General features: G+C 38.8%; 1 protein-coding gene across 1 annotated transcript in view; it reads right to left on the reverse strand.

The window, feature by feature from the left end:
- Positions 1 to 6,410, reverse strand: part of cdh13 (cadherin 13, H-cadherin (heart)) — a 338,039-nt gene that overhangs the window by 285,234 nt on the left and 46,395 nt on the right. The gene's annotated exons all lie outside the window — the stretch shown is intronic.

Genomic DNA, 6,410 nt, shown 5'->3' on the forward strand with positions numbered 1-6,410 from the left:
CCAGGGGAAGATTAATGAATAAGGTGAGGAGCTCTGACAGAGGTCACCCGACTCTAGCACACAGCATGTGAGGGCACAGCGCCAGTCAAACACAAGAAAAGCAACAGCCACTGAAAGATCAGGAGAGATAGAAAGAAAGGGCAGACATTCACCAGGAGTGGATTCTTCTTCTTTTTTTCAGTTAAAATCAGAGACCTTTAGTCAAGTCATGGGCCATTGAAGGAGAAATAAAGCAAAATATTTTATTTAAGGCATCATACCCTTGAAGCTATACTCATTTTTCTTGACATCATTTTCAGTCAACAAATGTTAACTTTGGATCCAATTTTTATCCAAGTATGTGTAGGAATTAATGTAAAAACATAAGCTTAGCAATTGAAACTTGTCATAGCTAAGGCAGATTAAAAAAAAAAAAACAACAAGCAAACTAGCTATGAAATCTCTCTATGTACATCTGTTACACAGCCTGCATAGTGCTGTGATCTATTGTACATGGAATTCAGAAAAACCCAATGTCTGACACAGAAAAGTAACACAGAAACTTCCACCTTGCCCTAGTTCTCTGACATAAACAAACCTAACATCACAACAATATGGTGGCACACAGTCAACGGTAAACAGAATTCACTTTGTATTCATTTCTGATTGAAAAATTTTTTATTTTACTTCATATGTAGCTTTTCTTTTGTGAAAAGGTGTTTTATCTGCTTTGTAAGTTTAGATCTGTAACACAATTCCACTTATTTCAGCCCAAATTTACTAACGCGAAAAGGCCACTGTAACAGATCACTTTTATGAGGAAAACTGAACAAGACAGCTGAGCTTTATAGTCATTATAGTCAATTCTTTTCATTAACTGCGCCGAAATAATTCATGCAGATCTAATTATCAATGTTTATCGAATTTAGAGACCAGACAGGCAAATAAGGTTGCTCTGGGCATAAATGTTTTTCCAAGCCAAATGCTTTAAAACATAACTCAGGAAAATCGACTTGGAACTTTCTGAGTTCTGAGTACAATGTGGTGCAGCATTATTACGCCAAATTACCAGTTCTTACTACTGCTGGCTAGCAGTCAACTCGCTAATTCATGGAAAGCTACTATGAACAAAGATCTCTGGAGTCAGGGGCAAGAGTACTATCACATCTAACCTGTCAGGGGATTCCTCTTTCCTTATTATCCTCTAACGTCTAACAGCTTCGACAGATATGATGTACCGGTGTGCTAAACTAGCTAACGTTTTATGCTACTCCCAACTAGATATACGTTTGATGCCCAGAATTGTGCAATGGTGTAAAATTAAACTAAGCAACCTTCCTCTAGAGAAAAAGTTCAAAAAGTTCGAGAATTTTCAAGTAAATTTTATGGACCCCCTCTGTCAAATAGGCTCATTAATAATTCAAATATGCTCAAATGGGCTCATTATTCAATAATACAATAACAATAATATTTTGGTTATTTTTTACATCCAAGAAATTTCTGCTGAAGGAAACATTTTTGACAAGTTGACATTATTTATAGGCCTGCTTGTATTTGATTTATAGAGGTTTGGTTTAAACCCATTCAGTGTGACCAGTCAAACATGCTAATAACTATAAGACCTCAGTAATAAATAGAATAAATGGGATAATAGTGGGCTGTAATTTCTAGCACTGTAACGAAGTAAAAAAAAAAAGAAAAGAAAATCACTAACTATGCTTCACGGACGCCACTTTGAGCACCATTGCTCTAGGGAGTATTCACATGGGCTCATGGGCAGTCATGTTTATGCAGCTCTGTAAGGAGGTCATGTTCATGGGTTGAGGGAGAGCCTGTAATTAAGAAGCACACAACTAATGACTAAATAAGGAGCATAATCAGGGAGTTCACAATGAGGACAATAATTAGAGACAGTGCACACTGACAGCTCATTGGAGCAGCAGGGGAGCAGCGCTACCTCCAGCCATGACCTTCACTCTGTTTTATTTCAGGAAAAGAACAGAGAAGTCAAAAACAAAGACCTTCCACACCACACGGCAGCTACTGTTCTTAATTACAGCCATTCAGGTAATCAAGACTTGATTACTATTGCAGGAGGTCTACAAAGAACGAGAGACATGTGAATAGGGCTGGATCTGTGCCTGATTCAACCTGTGCCAAGATTTGGTCATGTTTACAATACCAGACTATGAGGGGGGGGGGGTGGTATGAAGAGTCTGGAGTAGACCTGTCCGTTTTTCTGTGGTGCTTTCAAGTGACAAAGTGAGGGGTAGAATTAGGACTTCTGAAGCCATCACCTCTCCATATCAGGCTGTTCCTCGCTGCCCCAGCAGGGTGGAAGGTTAACACACTCTGGTTCTATTGCTTGCGGCAGTGGTGTTGCTGCTGCCAACTATAACAGTACATCACTGAACCACACACACTGTGCAGAAGAAAGAAAGTCAATGTGGTGTGTGAACAACCTGATACTGGTTGCAGTTCCTACCTCTTCTAATTACCACAAGTTGATTTGCAAAAAGCTGTTTCATACCTCTGCCTGATATCAACACCAGGCCATTTAAAATAATGCCATCTGTTTTAACTGCAGAGACTGCCAAGGTGGCTGGAGTGAAAAGTGGTGCTACATCATCTGCAGTAAACAGTATTGATGCACTCTGAATAGGTGGTCTATTCATTTCAAGGTAGCAGAAAAGCAATCTATAACACTAACATGGTCAAAATTCTATGTTGTTCCCAGCCATATAAAGGCATTCATGCTTAAAATGAGCCTGCTGTTATGTGTACTGTACCCATCATAAGTTAATACTCCTGCGTTTTCGTCAATAAAGGAATAATTCAGCACTCTGCAAAGATGTCTTAAGCACACCATTGACCATGAAAAGCTGGCTCTCACACACAATAGTAAATGGAGCGACCCAGGCAAAGGCCGCTCCAGCTACTAGCCAACGATCTGCAAATAACTACCGCCATTAAAGTGAGACACTGATTTATTTCCTCACATCAAAACTGATAAAGTATCCTCATTGCGCACATATAGACACACACACATGCACAACCTTCAAGACTGAAAAAGAGACAGGAACAGCAATTTCATTGATGTACAACCCTTCAACGACCTCCATCACACTGTTGCTTTTATTTATTCATCTATTTTTTTGCTTTTGTGCAATGGCTGACACATTAAGTGCTGTAAGTGATGCCATGCATGCTAAGCTTGAGGGCCCAGTGCTGTGAAACAATTCATCACGCATACACACAGGTCACCAGGCCACACAGCCATCAGCTATGTGCGTGCATGTCTGTGTGTGTGTGTGCACATGGAAATGTAAGCAGTAATCTCTGTGTCTATGAACATCTGTAGTTACATGTGGATTTGAATACAAATGCCTCTATCCCTGACTAACTGAAGGCAGAGAAAAGACAAATCTTTAAACATGCCAAGATGATTAAATAAACGACAAATTCTGCCAATGAGCTCCATCACGTACATAACACTCAGTGTAAAGTCTGTTTTAAGGATGCTTTATACATCAAGTAGAAAACGCAGCATCCATATTAATTACTTTATTCATTTAAAGTGATAATGTGCTCATTATTTCACACATCCAGTTTCATTTCAGGCTTTTTTTTTCCAGGCTCACAAATGTTTCTATACTTAAGGAGTTCACTTTCACACTGATTGGAGCTTCGGAACACTAAGCTTTACAAATAAATGTACTTTGTCCTTGTCCACTATATGCATGTGCTTAGATCTGTTTCACCAAACTGAGTAAACATAGATGAAGACATGCTGATGCTAATGCAGGATTTTGCGTCCTGATTTTCACCCTAATTTTAGCCCTTATTTACAGTCAAGTGCTAGACCGGCTTGATTGGCTATTTGCACTTGCCTATCTGTATGTGCAGTTTCTGCTGACAAACTTTAGAACAGTGTTTATTGAGCTTTCATCAAGATATTGTCACTGGTTTGAAAACTAGTGCAAATCTTTAAGAGTTTTTTCTTTCATTTAGTGGTAAGAGTAACACTTCAGACACTCTCCAAACCATCTGTAGACTGTCATCGTCATCTTCCCTGTTTTTTGATCCCTGGGGTAGGTAAACAATAAACAGTAACCTGTGGTAGGTAAACAGTAATGCAGTAAACAGTAGCAAAAATAATAAGGCATTACATGATCGAATTGCTTGTCTAATGTTTCTCGCAGTGGTTTTCACTGTTAATCTGCTGCCTGAATGTGTCTCAGTTCTTACCAGTGCAGAAGAGCAAAGCAAACAAACAGCAATTTTAGTAACTGTCCAATTAAAATGACCATTAAAAATATTTGTAAGCTGTTATATTTGACACTTCCTTGTATGCAGTCAGAATTTTCCTGAACTTTTCACTTTTGAAGTACCGAAAACTCAAAGTGACATTTTTGACAGAAAATCTTTGGTGACATCCGTAATAAATATAGTTAATTGATGTTAAGTATATTAATGATAGCTAAGCCAGACATACAGTACATTTATTGATATTATTTCACATTAATGAATTACGCAACTGTCAGTCATTCCAGATTCACGTGTTAATTGGTTTATCTGCTGTTTTTGCTGTTATTAAGGCATTGGGAAGACTGCTCTTTTGCCATATTCGCATTCTAACTATGTTAAAATTCAATTCTTTTGTGCCCCCAAGTTTGAATACCTCTTCTCTAGGGAGAGTAGTGATAGTTGATAGTGTACTGATGATCTAATAAACATCAGCAGCCATAAATTGGACTATTCAAATAAAGTGAAAGAAAGAAAGAAGAAATTAACAGTCCAAAATATGTCTACTAAACATCAACAATCATTGACATCTGTTGACATACACTACATGGCTACTAATTATTGAATGCAGGTGTTTCAGCCACACCCTTTGCTAACAGACGCATAAAATCAAGCACATAGCCATACACTCTGCATAGACATTGGCAGTAGAACAGATTGTACTGAATAGCTCAGTCACTTTAAACATGACACTGCCACCTTTGCCACAAGTCAGTTCATGAAATTTCTGCCCTGCTAAATCTTCCGCAGTCAATCGTAAGTGCTATTATTGTGGAATGGAAGGATCTATAACAACAGCTCAGCCACAAAGCGGTAGAACACACAAAGAGAGAGCGGGGTCGCCAAGTGCTGGAGTGTGTAAAGCGTAATAATTGCCTGTCCTATGGTGCATATGCTATTGCCTATCCTGTTTCCTGTTCCAACATGACAATGCCCCATGCACAAAACAAGGTCCATAAACACATGGTTTGATGAGTTTGGTGTGGAGGAACTCCAGTGGCCTGCACAGAGCCCTAACCCCAACCTCAACACCTCAACAGGGATAAACTGGAATATTGACTGAGAGCCAGGCCTTCTCATTTAACATCAGCGCTTGATCTCAGTAATGCTCTTTTGACTGAATTGGGCACAAATTCCCATAGACGCACTCCAAAATCTTGTATAAAGCCTTCTCCGGAGAGTGGAGGCTGTTATAGCTGCAAAGGGAGTCCAACTCCATATTAACGCTCATAGTTTTGGAATGGGATGTCCAACAAGCATAAACTGTCTTTTTGTAGACTGTCTCCAAATAAGGTGTTACTGTGGGAAGTACTCTTGTAGGTTTGTCAATGGGGTGGAGGAAAAATCTGTTACTGATGGCAGTCAAATGGCCTCTCCATGTTAAAACAGACAGTTCTTGCCCTTGTTTAGTAAGGAACAGTGTCAGACTCTCAACTGAAAAGTAGAGGTCTTTTGGGATTGGATGCCCCAGTCTACAGTTTTTTAGGGCAGTCACATATGAGAGTTGGCATAAAAAAATACAAGCAGGTTGCAAGGACTAAAGACTCAATTTTCCTTGCTCCTAATTGAGCCTTAGGCCACTCTGAACATGCTGAAGTATATTAAACATGGACATACAGCAATCTACAGTATGTAGTGTACACTGATCAACAACTCCAATCTGAGTCCAGTCAAAAGCCAATATACATGGATTAAATACAGTAAATTAAACAAATGGATATGGACAGGCATTAATGGCAGCAGTCGGGCTACTCAATGAAAACAACATATTAAGTTGTCGCAGAAGCACAGAAGTCAAAAAATGATTCCAACCCCAAAAATAGGGCTAGGCTACAAATGCTTATGAAATAAGCGAGTAAAGACTAGTAACACATTTAGTGCATATTATTACATTATTAAATAACAGCCTACTAATTGTTAAATTATTTGTGTAAGGGTGTGTGTTGTTATCCTTCCCTAGTAATGTGATTCCATGTAGCTTTGTTATTGATTCAGTGAAAAGTAACAAGTTCAGTGACAATTTGGGTGGTGTGAAATCCCTAGTCTTAGTGTGTATAAGCTAGTTTTTATTTGGCATAAAAATCTACAAAAAAAAAAAAACAGTGTGTGATCCCAAGTATGTTCAT

The sequence above is a fragment of the Pangasianodon hypophthalmus genome, chromosome 6 (assembly GCF_027358585.1).
Source record: "Pangasianodon hypophthalmus isolate fPanHyp1 chromosome 6, fPanHyp1.pri, whole genome shotgun sequence".
Classification (NCBI taxonomy): Eukaryota; Metazoa; Chordata; class Actinopteri; order Siluriformes; family Pangasiidae; genus Pangasianodon; species Pangasianodon hypophthalmus.